The sequence below is a fragment of the Oryctolagus cuniculus genome, chromosome 20 (assembly GCF_051225735.1).
Source record: "Oryctolagus cuniculus isolate XC-2025 breed Fujian yellow rabbit chromosome 20, ASM5122573v1, whole genome shotgun sequence".
In the NCBI taxonomy this organism is placed as follows: Eukaryota; Metazoa; Chordata; class Mammalia; order Lagomorpha; family Leporidae; genus Oryctolagus; species Oryctolagus cuniculus.
Genome location: NC_142886.1, coordinates 35,562,932 through 35,590,271, shown reverse-complemented (window position 1 = coordinate 35,590,271; position 27,340 = coordinate 35,562,932).

Genomic DNA, 27,340 nt, shown 5'->3' with positions numbered 1-27,340 from the left:
CATGAAAATATATAAATAAAAATTAATAAAGCATTATATACTTGATCTTTCATCTTTGTCCTCATGCTCTTTTTAGTCTATACTTGTAGGGGTCTTACAGAATTTTATCCAAAATATGTAATATTAATACTTCTGCTGACATTTGTAGAGTCATAGAATCTTACAGTCTTACAGTAGGAGGTTGTTTTCTTGGCAGCCCACTTGAAATATATCTTTGGATATTCAAAATGAAATCCAGAATCTGTTTTGAAAATGCAACATATATTTGGAAAAAAAGATTTATTGTTGACCTTGGTAGAAGCCTTTACAGAGATATAATGACAAAAGCCTGGCTAAGCAGGCTGAAGAGAAAGTAGGCAGCAGGTCAGCCTGAAACCCTGACCTATCTCAGGCAAGGCTTCAGTGTCAGCAAGTAAAGAGGCAGGCAGAGAACACAGCTCTTAAGGAGCTTTTCTGTGAAGAGGAGCTTATGATGGCTGATAGATGGAGATGTGTGAACGAATAACAGTTTTGAGCTGACTCATCCTGGACACTCAAACCTGCACCCATAGGATGGGACTTCCAAACTTTGGGGGAAAATATACATTATGAAAAAAACTGTGAATTAATTTCAAAAAAGTTTGGCACCAAATTAAAAATATTTTGATTCACAAACTTTTTAAAGTGCCCTCGTATACTGATCACACCCCCCAAGTTATTTGTAAAACATATTAATAAAATAAGTTTTGTCTAAAATACATAATGCTAAATCTGATCATACACTATATCTTTGCTTAATGTAATTATTTTATGAATATGTTTTTACTGTGCTTTAAATATCTTCATGCCAACATTTTCAAGTCCTTTTATTATTCTTTCAGTGTCTCCCAGGATTCACTGGAAATGATATTACTGATTTAGTTCAGTGTTTTTGTTTGTTTATGGATTTGTTTTGTTTCACTTTGTTTGGCTTTTAATTTGCACCATAAACTGCTGTCCTAAAATTCTAATGAAATACAGCAAATGTGATGTTCATTATAAAAATATTCAAGCATGATAAATTGTTTGATTCCTAGATAGAGGAACTCAGCTACTCAATTAGTGACAGTGAAACAACTCAACTAATAGTGGCTCTTCATTTTTATCAAGATATGTACAGTAAATATTTGCCAAATGAGTGCAATTGGATTTTATGAAAGGATGCATTGAGGCCCTTTAACCTCTTTGCAATTTTATTTCCCTGACTTCATCTTAGGCTATCCAGGTCACTTGGCTTTATTATTGGCTCATGTGATTTGTAAATTTCTTCCAGATGATCAGATCAGCTTGCTATTCTAAAAGCTAGTTCAGCAAACCTGCTGTGTGCTCCATGTACTCGAGTGAATATTACAGGGAGAGAGTCAGATTTTTTCCATGACAGATCCCATTCTGACTGAAGTGTCAGGTGAATGAGAAAGCAAGCTAAATGAAAGAAAAAAAGAAAAAAATAGCTGCTATGTAGAGAACTGCTCAAGAGCTCTGTAGAAATCTTGTAAATGAGGGGACTTCATGTCATGTGTTGATAATGAGCTGTGTGTTCTTAGGGTATGTATTGTGGTTATGTATTTTGTCTACAGTGAGTCCAGGGACCTCTCCAGTCTTCTATCCATGCAAATTCCACAAAGCTCCATACAGCAGGCACCTGTAATGGAACAAAGATTTCTTTTTATCCCTCATCACTAGGTTCCTGGCTGAGATCTCTTAAAAAAAAAGATTTTGAGAGAAAAGCACACAAATGTATTCAATGTAAATTTCACTCAACAATACAGTCTTCAGAAGTGAAGTCCCAAAGAAACAAGGAAACATGCTTGTTTTTATGCTTAGGGATCATGAAGACTGAACAGTGGTGGAGAAGAATGGACAAGGGGCAGATGGAGATTTTTCTTTGTGCCAGGTACGTGAGGACACACCTAGAATGAGGATTTTTATGGCACTTGAGGGTAGATGGGTAAGGTGAAGGTAATAGGGATCTTGGTGCTGCTTCAATCTCTCAAATATTAAGGTACAATATTTTGGGTAGTGCATCATGAACTCCAAAACCCAACCCAGGTAACTTCAGCTCTGGAAATGTCACAAGTTCTGCATTTATTTCCTTCCTGCGTTAGTATGTTATATTTACTTCTGGCTTGACCTATGTTTTACTTTTCCTGGATTTATATTGCTCCTTATTCCTAAAGATTTTTCCCTAGCAGCCTTGATCTTGGTATGCTATTAAGTACAACACACTTTTGACTCTCTATTTCTCTTTGCTTCTGACTGTTCCAGGTCCTTTCTGCAAAGATCATCTTTGATCTCTAAGCATAAGCCTGGCTTTATCCCTTTGACTAGTTCTCCCAATTTAATCTTTCATAGTACATTTTTTTTTTTACAGAATCCACCAATTAGGGGAACAATTGAATAGTTACTTCATATTATTGATAATATCAATGAGATAGTCAAATAAAATTTGATGAGTAGATGTGAGTGACAGACATGAGTGTACCTCCAAAGGTTTGTGGATAAGTGAAATTAAAACATTTATTTTGGTGTAAATTTGTTTTTGAAATGTAAGCATAGCTTTCTCATAGTACAAATTGACCATGAGATTTTTGAATACTCCTCGGATTTCACAACTGTACATGATGCTCAGGAAGAATGGTGACATTTGTGTATGTGTGTGTGTGTGTGTGTGTGTGTGTTAGGTGCAAGTGTTATAGGCTGTCAAGAACTATGAATCAGCCCTCCGCTTATTCTGAAACTCAGGGTCAACCACAAGGTTCCTCCCATTGCCTGAGCATAGAAATTATAAACATTCACACACGCTTTTCAGCTTGAAATGTCTTTAACTACCAGTAACAAGTCTCTTGCCTCATCCTCAGCAGAACAGAATGAGGGAATTGAGCCATTGATTAGTTTAGTCAGATACTCTGCGTTCTTTTGGTGTGAAAGACATTGCAGAACTATGCTGTTGATAGGGAAATGTGTAAAATAAAGATGTGCTTCAGCAACACTGCTTTGGAGTGGAATTGAAAGGATATAATGAAAGTAGAAATGATGTTTCATTTTCAAAAAGGAAAAGATTGCTTTCAGTGAAAGAGTAAATAACATTTGTGAATAAAGATTTTACTCATGTTAGAGGTCTCCAAATCTAAAGTTAAATAAAATAGATGCTTCCACATAAAATCGTATGCAACTCATTGTTAGTTACCTTATTCTTTCCAATAAATGTTCATTCCTGAAGTGCATCACCAAAATGAAAAAATAATATGCAACCACATGCACATTATTTTTTGTCGACTAAGACTCCCCCTACTCAGGCTTGAAGTATCAATAACAGCAACAATTAAAGAATTTCAGTTCCCACAGATGTGTCATAAATTCAGCCCATACCTTGCATTTATGAAAAATCAGTGGTACTCCATGTTTGCATCATGTGGCCTTCTTCCTCTTAAAGTAAAATTTTGAGAGAACCCCTGTGATGGTGTGACAATCTACAGCTTAATAGACTAAAACATATGTTAATTTCTTTACACTTAGCTATTTGGCTTTTTAACAAAAAAAGAAAATCACTGCTAATTTAACTTTCATCATGGTAAATTCTAGAGAAACAGATTTTCCAATGAATGAGGGCAAATCTCATTGAAGTACAAATTAATCAGTTGAAAGCAGAAATTAAAGAACTTTGTAGCAAAGACCATATTTTGAAACTGTGAATACATCACTAGTTAGATATTTTCATGTGGGTGTTATAAATAAAGAAAAGGTAAGCAATTCACAATTATGCATTTATTCAGTACTAAGCCTTTGCAAGAAATAGAAATTATTTTAACAATTTCATTCAACAATGCATTTTATATTTCAATTTCATTAAAATATATAGGAAACATAACTTGTTTTTGGTGACTCAACCCATCATTTCAAGTCAGTTATGTTGTTATTTATAATATGCTGATACATGAAGAGCAAAGTGCTATGTTACAAGTAATTGTTCATACACAAACCCATTCCAGTTTCTTTTATTTTGGAGTTCTAATACTTTATATTCATGGGTTATCTTTCTTCCTAATCTATCAGACCACTAGCTTTGCTTTCAAAACATTGGCCTCTAGCAACAAAACCTGTCTTACATGAAAAGTCTTCTTCTGATGATCCATGTACTAGGAAACTAGATAAATAAGTGCACTGGATTGTATATCAGAATCAAAGGTAAATATATCCTGAGTGAAAGCAAGAATACAGATTTTTCCTTGGTTGTAAAATTTTGAAGGTTTTTGCATTACTTTAAATACCTTCAAAGACTTTACTTCCTTCTTAAGTAATATTTTGCTAAATAGTACATGTAGGTAAATGTGAATTTATAGTCCAGCTTAAATCACACCTCTTATATTTGGCCTCTCTGTCTCTCTCTGTCTGCCTGTCTCTCTTTTTTTTAACTTTTATTTAATGAATATAAATTTCCAAAGTACAGCTTATGGATTACAATGGCTTCCCCCCCATAACATCCCTCCCACCCGCAACCCTCCCCTTTCCCGCTCCCTTCCATTCCCGCTCCCTTCCATTCCCGCTCCCCTTCCATTCGCATCAAAATTAATTTTCAATTCTCTTTATATACAGAAGATCAGTTTAGCATATATTAAGTAAAGATTTCAACAGTTTGCACCCACATAGAAACACAAAGTGAAAAATACTGTTTGAGTACTAGTTATAGCATTAAATCTCAATGTACAGCACATTAAGGACAGAGATCCTACATGAGGAGTAAGTGCACAGTGACTCCTGTTGTTGACTTAATAAATTGACACTCTGGTTTATGGCATCAGTAATCACCCTAGGCTCTTGTCATGAGTTTCCAAAGCTATGGAAGCCCCCTGAGTTCACCAACTCTGATCATATTTAGACAAGGTCATAGTCAAAGTGGAAGTTCTCTCCTCCCTTCAGAGAAAGGTACCACCTTGTTTGATGACCTGTTCTTTCCACTGGGATCAAACTCGTGGAGATCTTTCATTTAGGTAATTTTTTTTTCTTGCCAGAGTATCTTGACTTTCCATGACTGAAATACTCTCATGGGCTTTTTCGTTGGATCTGAATGCCTTAAGGGCTGATTCTGAGGCCAGAGTGCTGTTTAGGACATCTGCCATTCTATGGGTCTGCTGTGTATCTCGCTTTCCATGTTGGATCATTCTCTCCCTTTTTTATTCTGTTGGTTAGTATTAGCAGACACTAGTCTTATTTATGTGATCCCTTTGGTTCTTAGTCCTATCATTACGATCAATTGTGAATAGAAATTGATCACTTGGACTAGTGAGATGGCATTGGTACATGCCACCTCAATGGGATTGAATTCGAATCCCCTGGCATGTTTCTAACTCTACCATTTGGGGCAAGTCAGCTTGAGGATGTCCCAAATTGCACATCTCTTTCCTCTCTTATTCCCACTCTTATTTTTTTTTTAACTTTTATTTAATGAATATTGTGGGGAGCAATCCGGACTGGACTAAGTTACTGAAATTAAGACTTATTCTATGCATCTGCTCTCCCACAACATGGCGTTGGGAGAGAAGTAAACAGCTTCCGCACAGCTGCCTCCAGTTCAACTAATAAACTGTAGGACTTGCTCCTGATTGGAGAGCAGCGTACTCGGCGTGTGGGCAGCCGAGTTGGGATTGGCGGAGGAGGACTATAAAGGAGGAGAGAGACGGCATGCACCGGGAACATCTATGGGGAACATCTAGCTGAAGGAACACCCGTGCAGCCCCCGAGAAAGCCGGCCGGCGGTGTGCCGCTCCCCTGCGGAAGTGGGGAATGCGGCCAGGGGGAACTGCCCTTCCACGGAGGTGGAAGGGATAGTAGCCAACCCGGGAAGAACCAGCAGCAAACCCGGGGAGGGCCGAGCAGACGAAAGAACAGCGCAGGGTCCTGTGTTGCTCCTCCACGAAGAGGGGGAGCGACATAATGGTGCCGTGACTCGGATATGAAGCCTAGGCAGGGCTTAGTGTCGTTCCTCCACGAAGAGGGGGAGCAACATAATGGTGCCGTGACTCGGATAGAAAACCTAGGACGGATAGGAAACTTAGGACGGATAGGAAACCTAGGACGGATAGCAAACTTAGGAGGGAAGAAACGGGAAGAAACGGGAAGAATTGGGAAAATATCGGAGAGAGAGACTAGCAAACAGCCTAGGGAAAAGCCGGATGAAAAAGGAGCCGGAAGAAGCTATTGAAAGCCTAGGCATAGACTCAGATACGGACTACAGGGGGAAGCTGGGAGAAATCTCTAAGGTCGAAAGCGAAAGTGAAAGCTAGAACAAACAGACTCGGATGCGGACTGTGGGGAGAGGCCAGGAGAAATGAAGGAGGAATATTGTTGGAGGAAAGCTTGGGGAAACATACCGGGTAGAGAAAAATGTTAGAGAAATTGAAGCCGCGGGGGGCAGGCCAAGGCGGACACGAAAGCCACTTTGGGGTTCTCAAGTTAGCCCGGGAATAGGGGGCGAAAAGTTGAAACCAGAAGCTAAAACGTAAGCCAGATTGGGATCCGTCTGATTAGCCCGGGGAGCAAAGGACAGGAAGCCAGATCGTGGGGCGGAGACGTATGCTGGGTTGAATTCGCCAGGCTAGCCCGGGGAACTTAGATTGAATGCTAGTGGCGGACACGTAAGCTACGCTGTGTTACTCGCGGAAGCCGCCGCGTGCAGAGAGAGCACGGGGCATGAATAGATAGGGAACGGGGCTGGCGTAGGCCGTGGTGCAGACGCGAAGGGCGTGGAGACCGCGGAGCGCGCGAAGCCAAGCCGCGCAAAGCCGAGCCGCGCAGATGAGAGAGGCTGAAGCGGCTCAGAGCCGGCGAGGCGCCGAGAAGCAGCCTCGGGGCGGGGCGAGGCGCCGGGAAGCTGCGCGGAGCCGGAGCCGCGAAGCTGCCGGCAGGGCGAGGCGCCGGGAAGCTGCAGGGATAAGAGATACAGAAGTTTAGAAGTAAAGTGAGAAAAATAGGAATGTTGGCAGACAGAAGTAAAATGGGAGAAATAGGAATGCCCGGAGATAGAGAAATAGAGAAATAGAAAGGCCTCCCTACAACACTGCAATGTGAGAGCTTGGATTCGGTCTGCCTGATTAAGTGAGGCGATGAGCACCTGGGCGGCTAGCAGCTTATGCGCCGCAGGTCACCGAAGACAGGCACGAATTAACATCAGTAAGGCTTCCCCACAATACAATTAGGAGGCTTGGATTCGGTCTGCCTGATTAGGGCGGTAAGCACCGACAGGCAGCTCGACCAGAGTATGAGCTGCAGGTCACCGAAGATAGGCACGAATCAACACCAATAAGGCTCCCCACAATATGGCGCTGAGAAGGCTTGGATTCGGTTTGCCTGATAGGTTTTGTAAGCACCTGCAGGCAGTTCTAGCAGAGTAGAGCATGCGCTGCAGGGCACCGAACACAGGCATGCATCAGTGCCTAAAAACCACCTCACAACATGGCGAAGAGAGGACCCGGATTCGGTTTGCCTGATTGATAGGACTTGTAAGAGCCTGTGGCAACTCTAGCAAGTAGAGCAGAGTGTGTGCCGCGGGACACCGAAGACAGGCGCGTATCAACGCCAAAAAATAAAAAGAAAGGGGGATCTGTGGGGAGCAATCCGGACTGGACTAAGTTACTGAAATTAAGACTTATTCTATGCATCTGCTCTCCCACAACATGGCGTTGGGAGAGAAGTAAACAGCTTCCGCACAGCTGCCTCCAGTTCAACTAATAAACTGTAGGACTTGCTCCTGATTGGAGAGCAGCGTACTCGGCGTGTGGGCAGCCGAGTTGGGATTGGCGGAGGAGGACTATAAAGGAGGAGAGAGACGGCATGCACCGGGAACATCTATGGGGAACATCTATCTGAAGGAACACCCGTGCAGCCCCCGAGAAAGCCGGCCGGCGGTGTGCCGCTCCCCTGCGGAAGTGGGGAATGCGGCCAGGGGGAACTGCCCTTCCACGGAGGTGGAAGGGATAGTAGCCAACCCGGGAAGAACCAGCAGCAAACCCGGGGAGGGCCGAGCAGACGAAAGAACAGCGCAGGGTCCTGTGTTGCTCCTCCACGAAGAGGGGGAGCGACAAATATAAATTTCCAAAGTACGATTTATGGATTACAATGGCTTCCCCCCATACCATCCCTCCCACCCACAACCCTCCCCTTTCCCACTCCCTCTCCCCTTCCATTCACATCAAGATTCATTTTTGATTATCTTAATACATAGAAGATCAGCTTAGTATACGTAAGTAAGGATTTCAGCAGTTTGCTCCCACACAGAAACATAAAGTGAAAAATAATAGATGATTTTTTTTAAATGATGATGAAATCAGATCAGACCTATTGTCATGTTTAATCCCAGTGAGAGTCAAGTTGGGAGTTGATAATTTCTTTTTTTCTTTTTTTCTTTTCTTTTTTTTTTTTTTACAGAGGATCAGTTTAGTATGCATTAAGTAAAGATTTCAACAGCTTGCACCCCCATAGAAACACAAAGTGAAATATATTGTTTGAGTACTCGTTATAGCATTAAATCTCAATGCACAGCACATTAAGGACAGTGATCCTACATGAGGAGTAAGTGCACAGTGACTCCTGTTGTTGACTTTACCAATTGACACTCCTGTCTATGGCATCAGTAATCTCCCTATGCTCCAGTCATGAGTTTCCAAGGCTATGGAAGCCCTCTGAGTTCTCCGATTCTTATCTTGTTTAGACAAGGTCATAGTCAAAGTGGAGGCTCTCTCCTCCCTTCAGAGGAAGGTACCTCCTTCTTTGAAGACCTGTTCTTTCCACTGGGATCTCACTCACAGAGATCTTTTGCCAGAGTGTCTTGGCTTTCCATGCCTGAAATACTCTCATGGGCTTTTCAGCCAGATCCAAATGCCTTTAGGGCTGATTCTGAGGCCAGAGTGCTATTTAGGACATCTGCCATTCTATGAGTCTTCTGAGTATCTCACTTCCCATGTTGGATCACTCTCCCCTTTATTTATTCTATCGGTTAGTGTTAGCAGGTACTAGACTTGTTTATGTGCTCCCTTTGACTCTTAGTCCTTTCATTATGATCAATTGTGAACTGAAATTGATCACTTGGAATAGTGAGATGGCATTGGTACATGCCACCTTGATGGGATTGAATTGGAATCCCCTGGTATGTTTCTAACTCTACCATTTGGGGCAAGTCAGCTTGAGCATGTCCCAAATTATACATCTCTTCCCTCTCTTATTCCCACTCTTATGTTTAACAGGGATCACATTTCAGTTAATTTTCAACACTTAAGAATAACTGTGTATTAATTACAGAATTAAACCAGTCATATTAAGTAGAACAGAGAAAAAAACTACTAAGAGGGATAATGTATTAAGTTGTTCATTAACAGTCAGAGCTATGCTGATCAAGTCACCGTTTCCCATAGTGTCCATTTCACTTCAGGAGGTTTCCTTTTTGGTGTTCAGTCAGTTGTCACCGATCAGGGAGAACATATGGTATTTGTCCCTTTGGGATTGGCGTATTTCACTCAGCATGATGTATTTTTAACAGCGATCACTTTTCAGTTAAGTTTCAACACTTAAGAATAACTGTGTATTGATTACAGTATTCAGCCAAAAGTATTAAGTAGAACAAACAAAAAAAATACTAAGAGGGATAACGTATTAAGTTGTTCATCAACAGTCAGGGCAAGGGCTGATCAAGTCACCATTTCTCATAGTGTTCATTTCACTTTAACAGGTTTCCTTTTTAGTGCTCAGTTAGTTGTCACCGATCAGGGAAAACATATGATATTTGTCCCTTTGGGACTGACTTAATTCACTCAGCATAATGTTTTCCAGATTCCTCCATCTTGTTGGAAATGACAGGATTTCATTGTTTTTGACAGCTGTATAGTATTCTTTAGAGTACATGCCCCATAATTTTTTATCCAGTCTACTGTTGATGGGCATTTGGGTTGGTTCCAGATCTTAGCTATTGTGAATTGAGCTGCAATAAACATTAATGTGCAGATAGCTTTTTTGTTTGCCAATTTAATTTCCTTTGGGTAAATTCCAAGGAGTGGGATGGCTGGGTTGTATGCTAGGGTTATCTTCAGGTTTCTGAGGAATCTCCAGACTGACTTCCATAGTGGCTTAACCAGTTTGCATTCCCACCAACAGTGGGTTAGTGTCCCTTTTTCCCCACATCCTCGCCAGCACCTATTGTTGGTAGATTTCTGAATGTGAGGCATTCTCACCGGGGTGAAGTGAAACCTCACTGTGGTTTTGATTTGCATTTCCCTGATTACTAGTGATCTTGAACATTTTTTCATGTGTCTGTTGGCCATTTGGATTTCCTCTTTTGAAAAATGTCTATTGAGGTCCTTGGCCCATCTCTTAAGTGGGTTGTTTGTTTTGATGTTGTGGAGTTTCTTGATTTCTTGTAGATTCTGGTTATCAACCCTTTATCTGTTGCATAGTTTGCAAATATTTTTTCCCATTCTGTCGGTTGCCTCTTCACTCTCCTGACTGTTTCTTTTGCAGTACAGAAACTTCTCAATTTGATGCAATCCCAATGTTGATTTTGGCTTTGACTGCCTGTGCTTCTGGGGTGTTTTCCAGTACCTATATCTTGCAGACTTTCTCCAATGCTCTCTAATAATTTGATGGTGTCGGGTCGTAGATTTAAGTCTTTAATCCATGTTGAGTGAATTTTTGTATAAGGTGTAAGGTAGGGGTCTTGCTTCATGCTTCTGCACGTGGAAATCCAGTTTTCCCAGCACCATTTATTGAATAGACTGTCCTTACTCCAGGGAAAGGTTTTGGATCCTTGATCAAATATGAGTTGACTGTCGATGTTTTGATTGATTTCTGGTGTTTCAATTCTGTTCCATTGGTCTATCCATCTGTTTCTGTACCAGTACCATGCTGTTTTGATAACAACTGCCCTGTAGTATGTCCTGAAAAGTGGTATTGTGATGCCTCCGGCTTTGTTTTTGTTGTACAAGATTGCTTTAGTTATTCGAGGTCTCCTGTGTCTCCATATGAATTTCAGCATCATTTTTTCCAGATCTGAGAAGGTCTTCGGTATTTGATTGGTATTTCTTTGAATCTGTAAATTGCTTTTGGGAGAATGGACATTTTGATGATATTGATTCTTCCAATCCATGAGCATGGAAGGTTTTTCCATTTCTTGGTATCCTTTTCTATTTCTTTCTTTAGAGTTTTGTAATTTTTATCATAGAGATCCTTTACATCCTGGGGTAAGTTTTTCCAAGGTATTTGATTGTTTTTGTAGCTATTGTGAATGGGATTGATCTTAGAAGTTCTTCCTCAGCTGTGGCATTGAATGTGTATACAAAGGCTGTTGATTATTGTGTATTGATTTTATATCCTGCTACTTTGCCAAACTCTTCTATGAGTTCCAATAGTCTCTTCGTAGAGTTCTTTGGGTCCCCTAAATAAAGAATCATATCGCCAGCGCCATGGCTCACTAGGCTAATCCTCCGCCTTGCAGTGCCGGCACACCAGGTTCTAGTCCCGGTCAGCGCACCAGCTTCTGTCCCGATTGTCCCTCTTCCAGGCCAGCTCTCTGCTGTGGCCAGGGAGTGCAGTGGAGGATGTCTCTCTCACTGTCCACTCTGCCTTTCCAAAAAAAAAAAAAAAAAAAAAAAAATGAATCATATCATCTGCAAAGAGGGATAGTTTGAGTTCTTCCTTCCCAATTTGTATCCCTTTAATTTATTTTTCTTGCCTAATAGCTCTGGCTAAAACTTCCAGAACTATATTGAATAGCAGTGGTGAGATTGGTCATCCCTGTCTGGTACCAGATCTCAGTGGAAATGCTTCCAACTTTTCCCCACTCAATAGGATGTTGGCCGTGGGTTTTTCATAAATTGCTTTGATTGTATTGAGGAATGTTCCTTCCATACCAGTTTGTTTTGAGTTTTCATCATGAAAGGGTGTTGTATTTTATCAAATGCTTCCTCAGTGTCTATTGAGATAATCATATGGTTTTTCTTCTGCAGTCTGTTAATGTGGTGTATCACATTGATTGTTTTGCGCACATTGAACCATCCCTGCATACCAGGGATAAATCCCACTTGGTCTGGATGGATGATCTTTCTGATATGTTGTTGCATCCTATTGGCCAGAATTTTATTGAGGATTTTTGCATCTATGTTCATCAGGGATATTGGTCTATAATTCTCTTTCAATGCTACATCTTTTTCTGGCTTAGGAATTAAGGTGATGCTGGCTTCATAGAAAGAATTTGGGATGATCCCCTCTTTTTTGATTGTTCTAAATTGTTTGATAAGAATTGGCGGCCGGTGCCGCAGCTCACTAGGCTAATCCTCTGCCTTGCGGCGCTGGCACACCAGGTTCTAGTCCTGGTCGGGACGCCAGATTCTGTCCCGGTTGCCCCTCTTCCAGGCAAGCTCTCTGCTGTGGCCCAGGAAGGCAGTGGAGGATGGCCCAAGTACTTGGGTCCTGCACCCCATGGGAGACCAGGAGAAGCACCTGGCTCCTGCCATTGGATCAGCACAGTGCGCTGGCCGCAGCGCGCCGGCCGCGGCAGCCATTTGAGGGTGAACCAATGGCAAAGGAAGACCTTTCTCTGTGTCTCTCTCTCTTACTTCCACTCTGCCTGTCAAAAAAAAAAATAAAAAAAGAAGAATTGGAGTTAGTTCTTCTTTAAATGTCTGGTAGAATTCAGCAGTGAATCCATCTGGTCCTGGGCTTTTCTTTGTTGGGAGGGCCTTTATTACTGTTTCAATTTCTGACTCAGTTATGGGTCTGTTTAGGTTTTCTATGTCTTCCTGGTTCAATTTAGGTAGGTTGCATGTATCCAGGAATCTCTCCATTTCTGATAGATTTCCCTGTTTGCTGGCATACAAGTCCTTGTAGTAATTTCTGATGATTCTTTTTATTTCTGTGGTGTCTGTTGTTACATTTCCTTTTTCATCTCTGATTTTATTGATTTGGGTCTTTTCTATTTTTAGTTAGTTGGGCCAATGGGGTGTCAATTTTGTTTATTTTTTAAAAAACCAGCTCTTCGCTTGGCTGATTTTTTGTAATTTTTTTTTTGGATTCAATCCTATTGATTTCTTCTCTGATTTTAGTTATTTCTCTTCTCCTAATAGATTTGGGTCTGGTTTGCTGTAGGTTTTCTAGATCCTTGAGGTGAATTGAAAGCTCATCTATTCGGTGCCTTTCCAATTTCTTGATGTAGGCACCTATTGATATAAACTTTCCTCTTAACACTGCTTTTGCTGTATCCCATAAGTTTTGGTATGTTGTGCTGTTATCCTCATTTACTTCCAGAAAATTTTTGATTTCTCTTTTAATTTCTTCTATGACCCATTGTTCATTCAGGAGCATGTTGTTCAATCTCCATGTGTTTGTGTATGCTCTAGGGATTCCTGAGTTGCTAATTTCCAACTTCATTCTTTTATGGTCTGAGAAGCTGCATGGTATGATTCTAATTCTTTTGAATTTGCTGAGATTTGCTTAATGGCCTAGTATGTGGTCAGTCCTACAGAAGGTTCCATGTACTGCTGAGAAGAATGTAAATGCTTTCTGTGTAGGATGAAAAGTTCTGTAGACATCTGTTAGATCCATTTGGGCTATAGTGTCATTTAAATCTACTGTCTCCTTGTTGATCTTCTGTCCTGTTGATCTATTTCTGAGAGTGGAGTATTGAAGTCCCCCAATACTATTGTATTGGGGTCTAAGTCTCCCTTTAATCCCTTAACAAATCTTTTAAGTAAACCGGTGCCCTGTAATTAGATGCATATACATTGATAATCATTATATCTTCCTGTTGAGTTGATCCCTTATTCATTATATAGTGCCCCTCTTTGTCTCTCCTAACAGTTTTTGTGGTAAAGTTTATGTTGTCCGATATTAAGATGGCTATGCCCGCTCTTTTTTCATTTCTGTTGGCATGGTATATCTTTTTCCAGCCTTTCACTTTCAGTCTGTATGGATCTTTATTGGAAAGATGTGTTTCTTGTAAGCAGCAAATAGATGGGTTTTGTTCCTTAACCCAATCAGCCAATCTGTGTCTTTTAACTGAACAGTTCAGGCCATTCATGTTCAATGTGACTAATGATAAGTGGTAACTTTGCCCTGCCATTTGCCAAAGATATTTTCTAATATATGTTTTGAACTTCCTGTGATCTTTTGCTGTGAAGTTTCCTTCCTTGACCTTCTTTCACATTGATGACCATGTTTCTGTGTTTCTGCGTGTAACACATCTTTAAGCATCTTTTGCAGGGCTGGACGAGTGGCAACAAATTCTTTCAATTTGTGTTTGCTGTGAAAGGTCTTCATTTCACCTTCATTCACAAATGAGAGCTTAGCAGGATATAATATTCTGGGCTGGCAGCTTTTCTCTCTTAGTACCTGGGCTTTATCTCGCCATTCCCTCCTAGCTTGTAGGGTTTCTGATGAGAAGTCAGCTGTGAGTCTAATTGGAGATCCTCTGAGAGTAATCTGACGTTTCTCTCTTGCACATTTTCGGATCTTTTCTACAATGTGTCGTGGTGAGGATCTCTTTTGGTCATGTTTATTAGGGGTTCTATGAGCTTCCTGTACTAGGATGTCTCTGTCCTTCTCCAAACCTGGGAAATTTTCCGCTAGTATCTCACTAAAAAGGCATTCTAATCCTTTCTCCCTCTCCATGCCTTCAGGAACTCCTAGAACCCGAATGTTGGGTTTTTTAATAGTATCCTGAAGATTCCCAACAATATTTTTTAGATTTCTAATTTCCTCTTCTTTTCTTTGGTTTGACTGTATATTTTCCTGTGCTCTGTCTTATAAGTCCAATATTCTCTCTTCTGCTTCACCCATTCTGTTTTTAAAGCTCTCTAATGTGTTTGTCATTTGATCTGTTGAATTCTTCATTTCATTATGATTTCTCATCATTATCACAGTTTCATGTTCTACTAGTTGTTTCATTTCATTTTGATTCCTCCTTAATATTTCATTTTCGTGAGAGAGATTTTCTATCTTGTCCATTAAGGATTTCTGTAGTTCAAGAATTTGTTTTTGAGAACTTCTTAATGTTCTTATCAATTTTTTGAGATCTGCTTCTTGCATTTCTTCTATCTCATCATCTTCATAATCTTGAGTTGGGCTGTCTTTTTCATTTGGGGGTGTCATAGTGTCTTCCTTGTTCTTGTTACCTTGGTGTTTGTGTTTGTTGTTTGGTGTATTGGAGATATTCTTTGGTTTCTTCACTGTGGTGTTTTTTCTCGTTATACTGTGACTCTAGATTAAGTGGACTGTCTGCTTTTGATGGATCCTTAGAGGCTGTGATGGGTGTGACCAGAGAGCTCTGTTTGGTTCTTCAGGGTTAAGGATGTGCCAAAGGTGACTCACCCAGATTGTTCTCTTGCTCAATCGCTCTTTTTTTTTTTTTTTTTTGACTCAGCTGGGACATAATTCCACACAGCTGAGTGGAATTGAGGGTAGTTGATGTTTGAAATCTGGCCCCTGTGGGTATTTGTCTGCTCTACCCGTGGGGCCACACAAAGAGTTTATGCAGCCCTCAGTGTGGTCTCAAATTTCTCCGCAGTGTCTCACCAGGTTGCCCAGGTTACCGAGTTTGTGTACTTAGTGAGTTCTCTCACCCCCCCTCAGATTTTCACAGTATCAGTTCGTTAGCTCCACACTTTCACTAGGTCTTAACTTCCTGTTATTTCTCCCTACCAGATTCAGATTTTTCTGCTTGGCTAATGGCGGGTGCTGCTTTACATACGTAAAATGGTGCCTGCTCTTTGTCTTGCTCGGCTTTGTGAGGTGAGTGGAGAGAGAGGCTAGTGTCCATGCCGGTTCCCCTTATTTATTCGTTTTTTTCTCTACTCCAGTCATCCTGGTGAACTTTCCCCAGTGGGGCTTCAGGCCTCAGTTACCTGTAGGCTCTTTCTGCCTTTCCCCACCAGTGTCTCGGGTTACCGAGGTTTTTGTCTCAACTCCCCTTCCAGCGCTGGCGCGCAGACTCTGCGGCTCAGCTTCTGCGGCTTGGCTTCTGTGGCTCGGTGTCCACGGCTCGGCTCCCGCAGCTCAGCTTCCTTGCGGTGGGCGACCTTGCTCTCCCCGTAGGTCCTCCATGTCACATCCACTAGATCTGGAAGAGTTTCCTCTGCAATTTTTTCCTGAGTCTTTTCCTGAGGGTACAGTAACTCCACTTTTATTAAACTATCTTTTCCCAGACTATCGGTGCACGCCCTCACTATTCTGCCATCTTGGCTCCTCTGTCTGTATCTCTTTCTCATCATAGCTTCTTCAGTGGTCACATTATGCTAAAATATATTTAGTTTGAATCAACAATTAGGCAGGAATTTGGTATAATAGAAGTATATTCTATACTTTGGGTCAGGTGACATAAGTGACAATGCAAGCTACATTGCTATTTAATCTAACTGGGTGCTAATATCTGTAAAACTAAGTTCCCACATACAGGGCTATTCTGAAGATTACAAGATTAGAAAATCACTCATCAAATATATGGCATTAGTGAGTATGCACAAAAATTATACTTCCATTGTACAGCTCTTTTCATCCTCGTGTGTAATATAACAGAGCTGGGAATGCAGAGGCAAATCAGGAATACATTCAAGTTCCTGACCACCACAAAATGACAGGCAATGAAGTTCATATAAATTATTAAGAAAGTACGTACTCTTGAGGAACTTGCATATCCATACATTTGACAAATATTTATTGATTTTTGAGTCTCTACTTTGTGAATGGAATGTAATAACAAATTGAGATGAGGTAATCCTAGATATTTTGGTGTTTCTGTTCTACATGATGTCTTTGAGAGCCATTATATTCTAAGCACTTAGCCAAAGGTTTGGGATGGGTCTAATATGACTTGCTGCATGTTCCTGTATAATTTTCATTATAGTAGTGGAAACAGTGTTGGAAAACTTGAAAGGCTGATAAATCCAGTGCATGATAGATAGCCTCAGGAATAAGTTTCAAGGGAAGACACATAGGAAGGTCAAACTCATTTGACATGAACTGTGGGAGATGAGTAGAAGGCTTTATGAAAAATGCAGCATCAGAATTGTGATCAGAAGGATCTGAATAATGGGGAGAAGGAGAAAGTCAGGAGAAAGAAGAAGTAATTCTAAGCTTAGTCCAGAACCTGGAGGTGGAGGAATGGAACATTCTAGTCAGGAAAAGTCACTTTTGAAGATCAGAAAGTGAAAAAAGGACAAAACACAGTAGTGAAAAGGAAAATTTTCAATAAAATGGAAGTGTAGAATGTGAGAAATGATGATAACTGAATCTGGACAAAGAAGCTGGGCTCCTGTAATGAATGACCCTGTAGGAAACACAACAAAATTTGAATTTTACATTGCAGATAATTGAAAAGCAGTGAGTGCTGTTATACAGGTTAGTAGTAGGATCATTATCAATCTTTTGCTCTTACTGCCTACCAAAGCCCACACAGCACTTCATCCCACTTTTCTGTCTCTGGGAATGGAAGAACAAGATCTTGAAAGTCGTAGATAAATTCATTATAGACGGGAGAGGCAGAAACAGGAAAATATGAATAATAGACAATCTATTTCAAAAGCTGAAACACTTCCACATATTTATTTCTTTTTTGTTTTACTCATATCTGTGATTACTAAATAAACATGGCTACTAAGTATATATGATTTATAGCTGGTCCCTTATCTAACTACGTCATGTGACCATGAGGGCTGAAACCATGTTGCCAGGTTCATCATAACCCAGGTGCCAAAGGCAGTGCAGGTTTTGAATGAGTTAGAACAAAAATAAAGGTTTTTAGGGCAACATTGTATTATAGAAGAAAACAATGTTAATAAACACAAATAATCTGTAGAGTTTTAAATTATATCCAAAATATTTAGTTTGAAAAAGATTAGCACATAATACATTTTATAAAAATCTTGAAATGTGTAATCATTAAATTTTTGATCCACAAGTGGGTGTACTCAAATCTAGCCAGAAATTTTACTTCTCTGCATTTTATACCCAAAAGATCCACGGATCTGAGGTTTTATAATTTTTTGCAACTGTCATTATAATTGTTTTAGGGTAATTTCAAATGGCATGTTCTCCTTTATTTATTCTTTCATTAGCTTGGGAACTTAGGAACTAGCTATACTTTCAGTTCTAAGAAATCATGCAGTGTGTTAAGATATTCTTCAAGATTTTCATTTAAAATCAACCTTCATAATTGTCTTATGCTAAAAAATCTCATTATGAGTATTAATTCACATGTATTGAAAGCACCCATCTCTTATGTGTTATTGCTGTTTGGAGTCTTACAGTAAAATAAAACAGGAAGTGAAAGATGCCATGTTTCCTTTAAATGCAAGAGAAGAAGGAGTAATCAACTAAAGTATGTCCCATTGGGAAATTAGCCAAAGCCACAACTGCCCCTTCCCCCAACTCCTTGCAGAGAAATTAGTCTACATCAGCCTCATTTAAAATCAGTAGATTCCAGCTCTTAACAGATAATATGGAGACAACAATTATAATTTGAATGTAGCTTATTGCAAAAAAAAAAAACAAAATTAAACATCTGGTCTATACTTTCCCCTTCTACTTACTTAATCATTTACATTATTTAACAAGGCTGTAATATACTTTTTCTTCTATGAAGAAATGATTCTGGATCTTTAGGAAAGGGTGTGAGGTTGTTTGCATTTGAGTGTCTTGAATTCTAAAAGGCATGTTTCTTTGTTAACTTAATCAACAGCTCCTTGAACAAACCAAGCACAGCCCTTTTATCCTCCCTAGTAAAAGCAAAAATCAAGACCATTGCTTGTTGATACTGTGTAAATGACTCTTTTTTTTTTTTTTTTTTTTTTTGGCAGGCAGAGTTAGACGGTGAGAGAGACAGAGAGAGAGTTATAGACAATGAGAGAGAGACAGAGAGAAAGGTCTTCCTTCCATTGGTTCACTCGCCACATGGCCACTATGGCCAGCGCTGCGCCAATCCAAAGCCAGGAGCCGGGTACTTCCTCCTAGACTCCCATGCGGATGCAGGGACCCAAGCACTTGGACCATCCTGCACTGTCTTCCTGGGCCACAGCAGAGAGCTGGACTGGAAGAGGAGCAACTGGGACTAGCACCCAGTGCCCCAACCAGGACTAGAATCCCGGGTGCTAGCGCTGCAGGCTGAGGATTAGCCAAGTGAGCCACAGTGCCAGCCTAAATGACTCTTCATTCTGAAGATCAGAGCTGGAGAGCTTGGGAATGATTTTGTCCCCAGAAGTCCTCATGATTATAAGGTTAGAGTCATGCTATCTTCTTTTGCATGTCTGAAGCAGTGCTTACAAGTAAATATATTAATATTAATGCATTCTTTCATCACCATTTATTATATATTCTTAGAATTTATATATATTAATATATATAAATAGCATTCTTTCATACACCTTTTTCAGGATTAATATTACTTCTTATTTTTATGCTACTCTGTACTTTTTGATGTTCTTTAGTCCTGCAACACCGTTGGGTACAAAATAACATGGGGATGTCATTCCATTTTTGAGCCAAGGAAACTGAAATAATGAAATTAACAGATCACAGTTGAGAGAAACATCAAATTCCCAAATTCTACAATTAAAACAAAATAAAAACCATGGTTTAAGAGTAAGGTGGTTTTGTGTAGTAAAACTACAAAAACAAAAGCCACTTTAATAGCATTTCATGCTACTCTTTAAGATGTTATTTTCACTTGTCCTTTAATAATTCATGACTTTTTAAAAATTATGTAATTAAAAAATAAATTTTAATTCTTTAATGTGTTCTTTTTTAATGAGTAACTGAAACAATCATCTGATATTATCAAATATTGGCTTTAGGAGCTTAATTTTTTAGATTGGGGAACTCAAGTTTCTGCAATACAAAATTTCTTTGGATATAGAGAAATCACATCTTAATAACAAAGTTACTATTAATAGTATGGTTGCTATTAATTATTATGTACTTATTATATGCTAGAGGTGGTGACGAACATTTATAGCATTCATATATCACTTAACCACAACGCTATCTGAGGTTACCTTGGCATCAAGAATCAAATAAAATTAACTGGAAATTTGTTCCACTTTCAGTATTAGAGATACATTTTCCTTAATAGTAATTATTAATTCTTAGCATATTTTCCCTTCATCTCATTTGTAGCTAAAAGTTGCTTTTCTATTATCCCATTGTTTTCATACTTAAACCCATATAGAAAATCTTTTTTATGTTCCAGATAGAATACCTCCATAGGAATAAAAATGTGTATACAGAATCCTGAAATCAGGACAATGTAATGTTTTTAATTGGTGAACCATAAACATTTTAAAATCTTTTATTTTACATTTTTTAAAGAAATCCTTTATCCATATTTCTAACAAGAGTTATCTCAGAGGTTCAGCTTCTGTTTTCAACTTCACACTCTCTGTCTTCTCTAATCTGTTTCTCTTTCCTTTTCTCTGATCTTCATTTCCCAAGACCTGTTAAAGTCATTTGCAAAGCCACATAACTCTTTCTTGTTTGACCATCTGATTTCAGATCATTCCCTGGGGACTCCATCAACTACCATGGAAGCTGCCAAATAAGGGCTTTCTGTAAACACAGGTCTCTCAAAGAACTAAGCTTTGATAACAGCAGTTAAAGTATATATTTCACAAATCACACTTCCTTCTAGTATACTGACAATAATTCTGTGAGATGGGCATAACTGATAATACTTATATATTACAGACGAGTAAAGTGAGACTGCGATACTTACTAATCTTTTAATTTTTAATTTTTTAATTTTTTTTTTTTATTTTTTGACAGGCAGAGTGGACAGTGAGAGAGAGAGACAGAGAGAAAGGTCTTCCTTTGCCTTTGGTTCACCCTCCAATGGCCGCCGCGGGCGGCGCACTGTGGCCTGTGCACCGTGCTGATCCGATGGCAGGAGCCAGGTACTTCTCCTGGTCTCCCATGGGGTGCAGGGCCCAAGCACTTGGGCCATCCTCCACTGCACTCCCTGGCCACAGCAGAGAGCTGGCCTGGAAGAGGGGCAACCGGGACAGAATCCAGCGCCCGGACCGGGACTAGAACCCGGTGTGCCGGCGCTGCAAGGCGGAGGATTAGCCTAGTGAGCCTCGGCGCCAGCCGCGATGCTTATTAATCTAACATTCTCCAATGACTTATGGCTAAGGAGGGATCATTGTTTGCATCGCTCGGAGTCCACACCTTAGACGCAGGTTCCCATGTTAGTTCTTACTTTGACTTCTTCCTTCAGGCTTCGTCTGCATCTTCACCTGTAGCTGACTCTGCATTCAATTTTTATAAAATTTCCTGCAGGGCTGCTTCCTTTTTAGTTTTTGAATTCAAGTTTGCACCCTATATTTAATGTCTTTCTTAAAAGGAATTCCAGGTCCACTGATGATATGAGATGTTTATCGATCTGATAATTTTAATACACATAAAATATTTCATAAATTGTAAACCTCACAAAAGTGTGGTATTACTGATTAAATTATGCTGTATATATCTGCTTTAATAAAAACATGTTAATAATTTTAGAATCTGCAAACTCAATGGCAGTTTATAATAAGCACTTTTAATAGAGCCCTTTTTAATTTTTTTTTATCTGACAGAGTTAGACATTGAGAGTAGAGAGAGAGAAACGTCTTCCTTCTGTTGGTTCACCCACCAAATGGCTGCCACAGCTGATGCTGTGCTGATCTGAAGCCAGGAGACAGGTGTTCTTGGTCTACCATATGGGTGCAGGACCCAAGCACTTGGGCCATCCTTCACTGCTCTCCTGGGCCACAGCAGAGAGCTGGACTGGAAGAGGAGCAACTGGGACTAGAACCCAGCTCCCATATGGGATGCTGACGCCATAGGCAGAGGATTAACCAAGTGAGCCACGGTGCCGGCCCTGAGCCTTTTATGTGATGATAACACCCATTTATTAGCAGATATCCAATGCAAGTATATCAGTTACTATTAAGGTGTGTTTACGTGTGTGTGGTTGTGTGCTTAAACCTAGAAACTAATCAAGTAATTATTATTTTTTTCTTTACAAAGATGTTAGTTATCCATAAATGAAGCCAGGAAAATGATTAGAAGGAATAACCCCAGAATATGTGCAATAACACAGTTTACATAATAACCATTTCTATTGTGTAAGAGTTGGACTTTCTTTCTTTTTTTTTTTTTAATTTTTGACAGGCAGAGTGGACAGTGAGAGAGAGAGACAGAGAGAGAAAGGTCTTCCTTTGCCGTTGGTTCACCCTCCAATGGCCGCCGCTGCAGCCGGCGCACCGCGCTGATCCGATGGCAGGAGCCAGGAGCCAGGTGCTTTTCCTGGTCTCCCATGGGGTGCAGGGCCCAAGCACCTGGGCCATCCTCCACTGCACTCCCTGGCCATAGCAGAGAGCTGGCCTGGAAGAGGGGCAACCGGGACAGAATCCGGCGCCCCGACCGGGACTAGAACCCGGTGTGCCGGCGCCGCTAGGCGGAGGATTAGCCTATTGAGCCACGGCGCCGGCTCAAGAGTTGGACTTTCTCAGAGAGGAATCCATTGGTTACCTTTCTGTGAACAAAAGAAATTGAGATCTCATGATTCTTTTTTTTTCAGATTTATTTATTTGAAAGGCAGAGCAACAAGATGGAGAGAGAGAGAAAGAGAAAGAGAAAAAGAGAAAGAGAAAAGAGAAAGAGAAAAGAGAAAGAGAAAGACAATCTTTCATCCTCTGCATCTGCTAGCCAACACTCAAATCCTTGCAACAGCCAGGGCTGGGCCAGGCTGAAGCCAGGAGCAAGGAATTCCATTCAGGTCTCCCATCTGGATATCAGGAACCCAACAACGCAAGCCATCATCACTACTCTGGAACAGAAGCTCAGAGTAACTGGGACCCCAATCAGCACCTTGATATGAGATGTGAACATCCCCAAGAAGCAGCTTAGCTTGCTGCACAATACCTGCCCCCAAGGTATAATGATTCTTGAATTCTAAAAATCCCAATACACTAAAGCAAAATCAAAACTAAAATATCTTTACTTCAGTGTACCTAGTGTAAAATACGGGAATATTTTTATAGTCATTAGCTTCTGAGATGATGTATGGATTCTTCATTCTTGGTAAGCATAAGCAACTTTAAAAAATTTTTCCACTAAAATAAATTTACCTTTTAGTTGTGTTTATTTTCGTGAGCATCCTGTGCTGCTCATCTTATAAGCTTATGCCAGACATTAGTAGATCAAAGCCCCAAACAAGGGAACAATATTGATTGAGTTCCATATAAAAGGTTAAGGGTGATTTACTATATTTTTATTGTTTTTCAGTACAACTGGTTTACTATAACATTTTAAACAGCTGGCTGCAATGAGCTTTTTGACACAGCTATTTGAAATCCCCTACATCTCATACTAGAGTACCTATGCTTTAGTTCCCACTTGGCTTCCTATTCCAGCTCCCTGCTATTGGGCAGCAGGTTATAGCTGAATGATTGGGATCTTTGCCACCCACTTCCCATGTGGAAGACCCACATTGAGTTTTGGGCTCCTTGTTTCTTCTAAACTCAGCCCTGTATATTGTGGAGATTTGGGGAGTGAGCCAGCATATGAAAGATTTCTCTCCATCTGTCTGTCTGTCTGTCTCTCTCAAATAAAAATAAATAAATTTTAAAATATCTTCTTTCTAAAATACTGTAATAATACAGTTTTATATGACATTATATTTCCTAACATATATCTTCATTAAAGCTAATTGGGATTCCAAAAGTTTTATGGATGATAAAGAGTATCACAATTTGTATTCTATTTCCCCTACAATATATTCAAGGTATAATATGATGGATTATAATTTATTAATGAAAATGCCATTCCACTGTCTAAAATATATTATTAATCATAAGTGATGCAACATACTCTCTTATGTAATATGCTGCTGCAATACATTGTTATTGGGAAGTTGTAGGTAAAAATACTTTGGATGTAAGTTTTATGCATTATTGTGTTGTCTAGGTAACTAAAACCACAGCAAACTAAATTGATAATGATAAAGCTAAACTAATAATTCATAGTGAAAGCCATTTGAAAACTGAGCAGCTTCAGATAAACTGATGGTGCTTCCCAGGATAGTGCTCTTTCAATTATATCCATCATTTTTCTGTAAAAACAGAAGATAGGGCTTAAAAGCTCACAGCAGTTTATGATCCATTGAGAAGCTTGTCCTGGTCCCCAGGAAATCATGAGCAGTACACTAAGAACCAGAGCATGCAGATTTTAACTTCAATGGAAATGTTGATGTATTCACTTCAAACACCAGTTTGTTTTGAATCACATATTTCACGTGAGCAGTGACCAACCTGGATGAGACCGCTGGGTTTTAAATCTGGCTCTTTTCCAATATAGTCAATTTTATGCAAGTTTCTTGCTTTGTCATTCATAAAACAATTAAGAAAGGAAATACAGAGACTATAAGAAAGGAAGAAAATCCCTACCCTGCTTTCTTAGGGGGACTGTTTTAAGATTGAAGTATGATCCTGCATGTGAATACACATCAAAATGTAGAAGGTGCAGCCATATAGCATTAAAAGTCAGAGACATTTAAAGTTATGAAGTCCTGTCTTCTCAGGTTATAGGTAAGCAGTGGAGATTTATGACTTGTACAAGGGCAGCCAAAAATTGAGTGGTTAAAATCCAGTTCTTTTTGAGACCTAGTTAAAAGATGTTTCAGTTTTTTTTTTTTTTTACCAGTCTTCAATTCACTGCATTATCACAAGTATTATCAACATCATCATTAATATCTAACTGATAAAATATATAAAATGCTCATTTAATAACACTGCTGACAATAACTTTCTTTTTGACACTTTTTCTGTTCTTTGCATTTTTTACTGCCGATATCCTGTTTTTTCTGCTGTTCTTTCTTCTCCTTTCATCATAGTCCTACCAAAGTTAGTCCTCAACTTATGCTTTAATGACTTCATTCCCACATAGTTTCAAATGTCTTCAAATAGATAACTACAAAATCAGTACATTCAACATTTTAAAAGGTAAATGTTGACAAGACATACAGATGTTCACTTGATATCAAAATTACAATACCATTGGATAGCAGCAACTTTGTGACCAAGAAGACAATGGGTAATGCTTTTAAAATGACTTTTTTTTTTTTGACAGGCAGAGTGGACAGTGAGAGAGAGAGAGACAGAGAGAAAGGTCTTCCTTTGCCGTTGGTTCACCCTCCAATGGCCGCCACGGCTGGCGCACTGTGGCCAGTGCACTGTGCTGATCTGAAGGCAGGAGGCAGGTGCTTCTCCTGGTCTCTCATGGGGTGCAGGGCCCAAGCACTTGGGCCATCCTCCACTGTCTTCCCGGGGCACAGCAGAGAGCTAGCATGGAAGAGGGGCAACCAGGAAAGAATCCGGCACCCCGACCGGGACTAGAACCCGGTGTGCCGGCACCACTAGGTGGAGGATTAGCCTATTGAGCCGTGGTGCCGGCCTTAAAATGACTTTCAACCTAAATTCTTGATCTAACCAGATGATTAAACAGTATGCCTAAATCAAACTCATGGTACATTAAGACACTGAAAAAAATACATATTTAACTTCCAGTGTATCTTCTCTTAGTAAGCATCAGGAATGGGTGTTTTCAATAAAATGAGACGGGATATCAAAAGCAAATGAAGATATGAGACCCCAAAACAGATCTATTTGAAAGAGCAGTGAAGAAAGGGCCAGAAAGGAAGCTGTGTAGCAACCAGAAGAGCTTCAGCTCACTTGGAATAGATCATGGCTCCAGAGAGGAGAAATGCAATTGATGGGGTATCTTGTATTTGACTTTGGAACATACCAGATGGAATTAATACACATTAGTGGAACATTTGAAAAAATCAAAATGATAGGTACAAAGGAAAGCAATAAAATGAAAAATGAAAGAATTGTTAAGTTAGAAGATTTAGGCAGAAATGTGGTCAGTTATAACCAGACTCTAGTGACCTACAAAGCTCCTCTCTGTTTCCTGGCAGTGAACTCCTAACTTAGGGACCATTCTATTATGGGGCCAATGGATTCGTGTCCACTTATCATAATTATGGCTGCATCTTTTGCTCTAATTGTTTGCTGATTCCTTAAGCCAAGCTTAAGTGGAAATTCTCATGAATTTTCATTCTGGCCACACTGTTTAGTTTTTCTAGAATGATCAACAAAAAAAAGTATAATCAAATTTAATTGTTTGAACCAGAAATACCAGTATATATTTAGCCATGGTATGCTAATAATATGTGCTTCAGTGACCGAAAGTTGTAATACAATTATGTTGGGAAGATGGGATGTGTTATATGATTGGGACTCAAAATTGAGTGTAAGAAAGCTAATTCCTCATCTAAACTAATAAGAAAACAAAAAGTAATGTAGAAAACATAATAAACCAGGAAAGAGTAGTATAACCATGCTGTTTAGACATGTAGAGTTAAATAGAAAAAGCTACAACAAAAGTATTTGAAAGTTGCTATCTCAGGGAGCAAGGCCAGAGAATATCAATTTTAAAATTATGTGTTGTAATTCAACTTTCTATTTGAAGTACACACTTTTCAAGAGCCTCATCTTTGCTTTATAATTTTATTTTTATACCTCAGGTACTTTTTTGCCTATTATAGAAATTCAAATATTTATTTTAGGAAAATTAAATGAGTTTAAGGAGATTATCATTAGTTCAATGGCATGCAAAATATCTTTGCTTAAGCTTAAAGGTCTAGACAGAGCAAAGCAGATAGAAAGTATTGAGACAAAATTAAATCAATAATTTACCCCTGGCAGTTTGAAAACACATAAATTTAAACTACATTCAGACTCCTTTCTTAATATCTTTTTAAAACATCTTATTTTCTGGTTTCTCTCAATGTTGAGCATTAAACTTGCATTTAACAAACTAAGTAAATTTATTTTTCACATGCCCTGCCTCCTTCCCAAAAGGATTTGAGAATCACACAGTAAGACACTATGTTTAACAGGATCAATAAAGTACAAGTGGAAAACAGTTTCATAGAAAAGACAGGGAAACATATAAGCTAATGACCTTACCAACTATTACTAAGTGTCTACTTCAATTCTTTATATCATCCTGTTTTAATAACTTGATAAAAACTAAAAATTAAAGCAAAGGCAAAATAAGGATAGGAAAAATGTAGATGAATTAGAGTACTAGTATCATTCAAAATATGTGTAATTTTTTTGGAGACTTTGGCGGAAATGTACCCAAAATTTGGCTCTTCATTTTGAGCAGCAGAGAGCAGCAGTTATGGTGGTTAACAGAATGCAACATGTTGCTGTGAGATGCCTGTAGCCAGAGCAAAGAAAAAATGTTATTT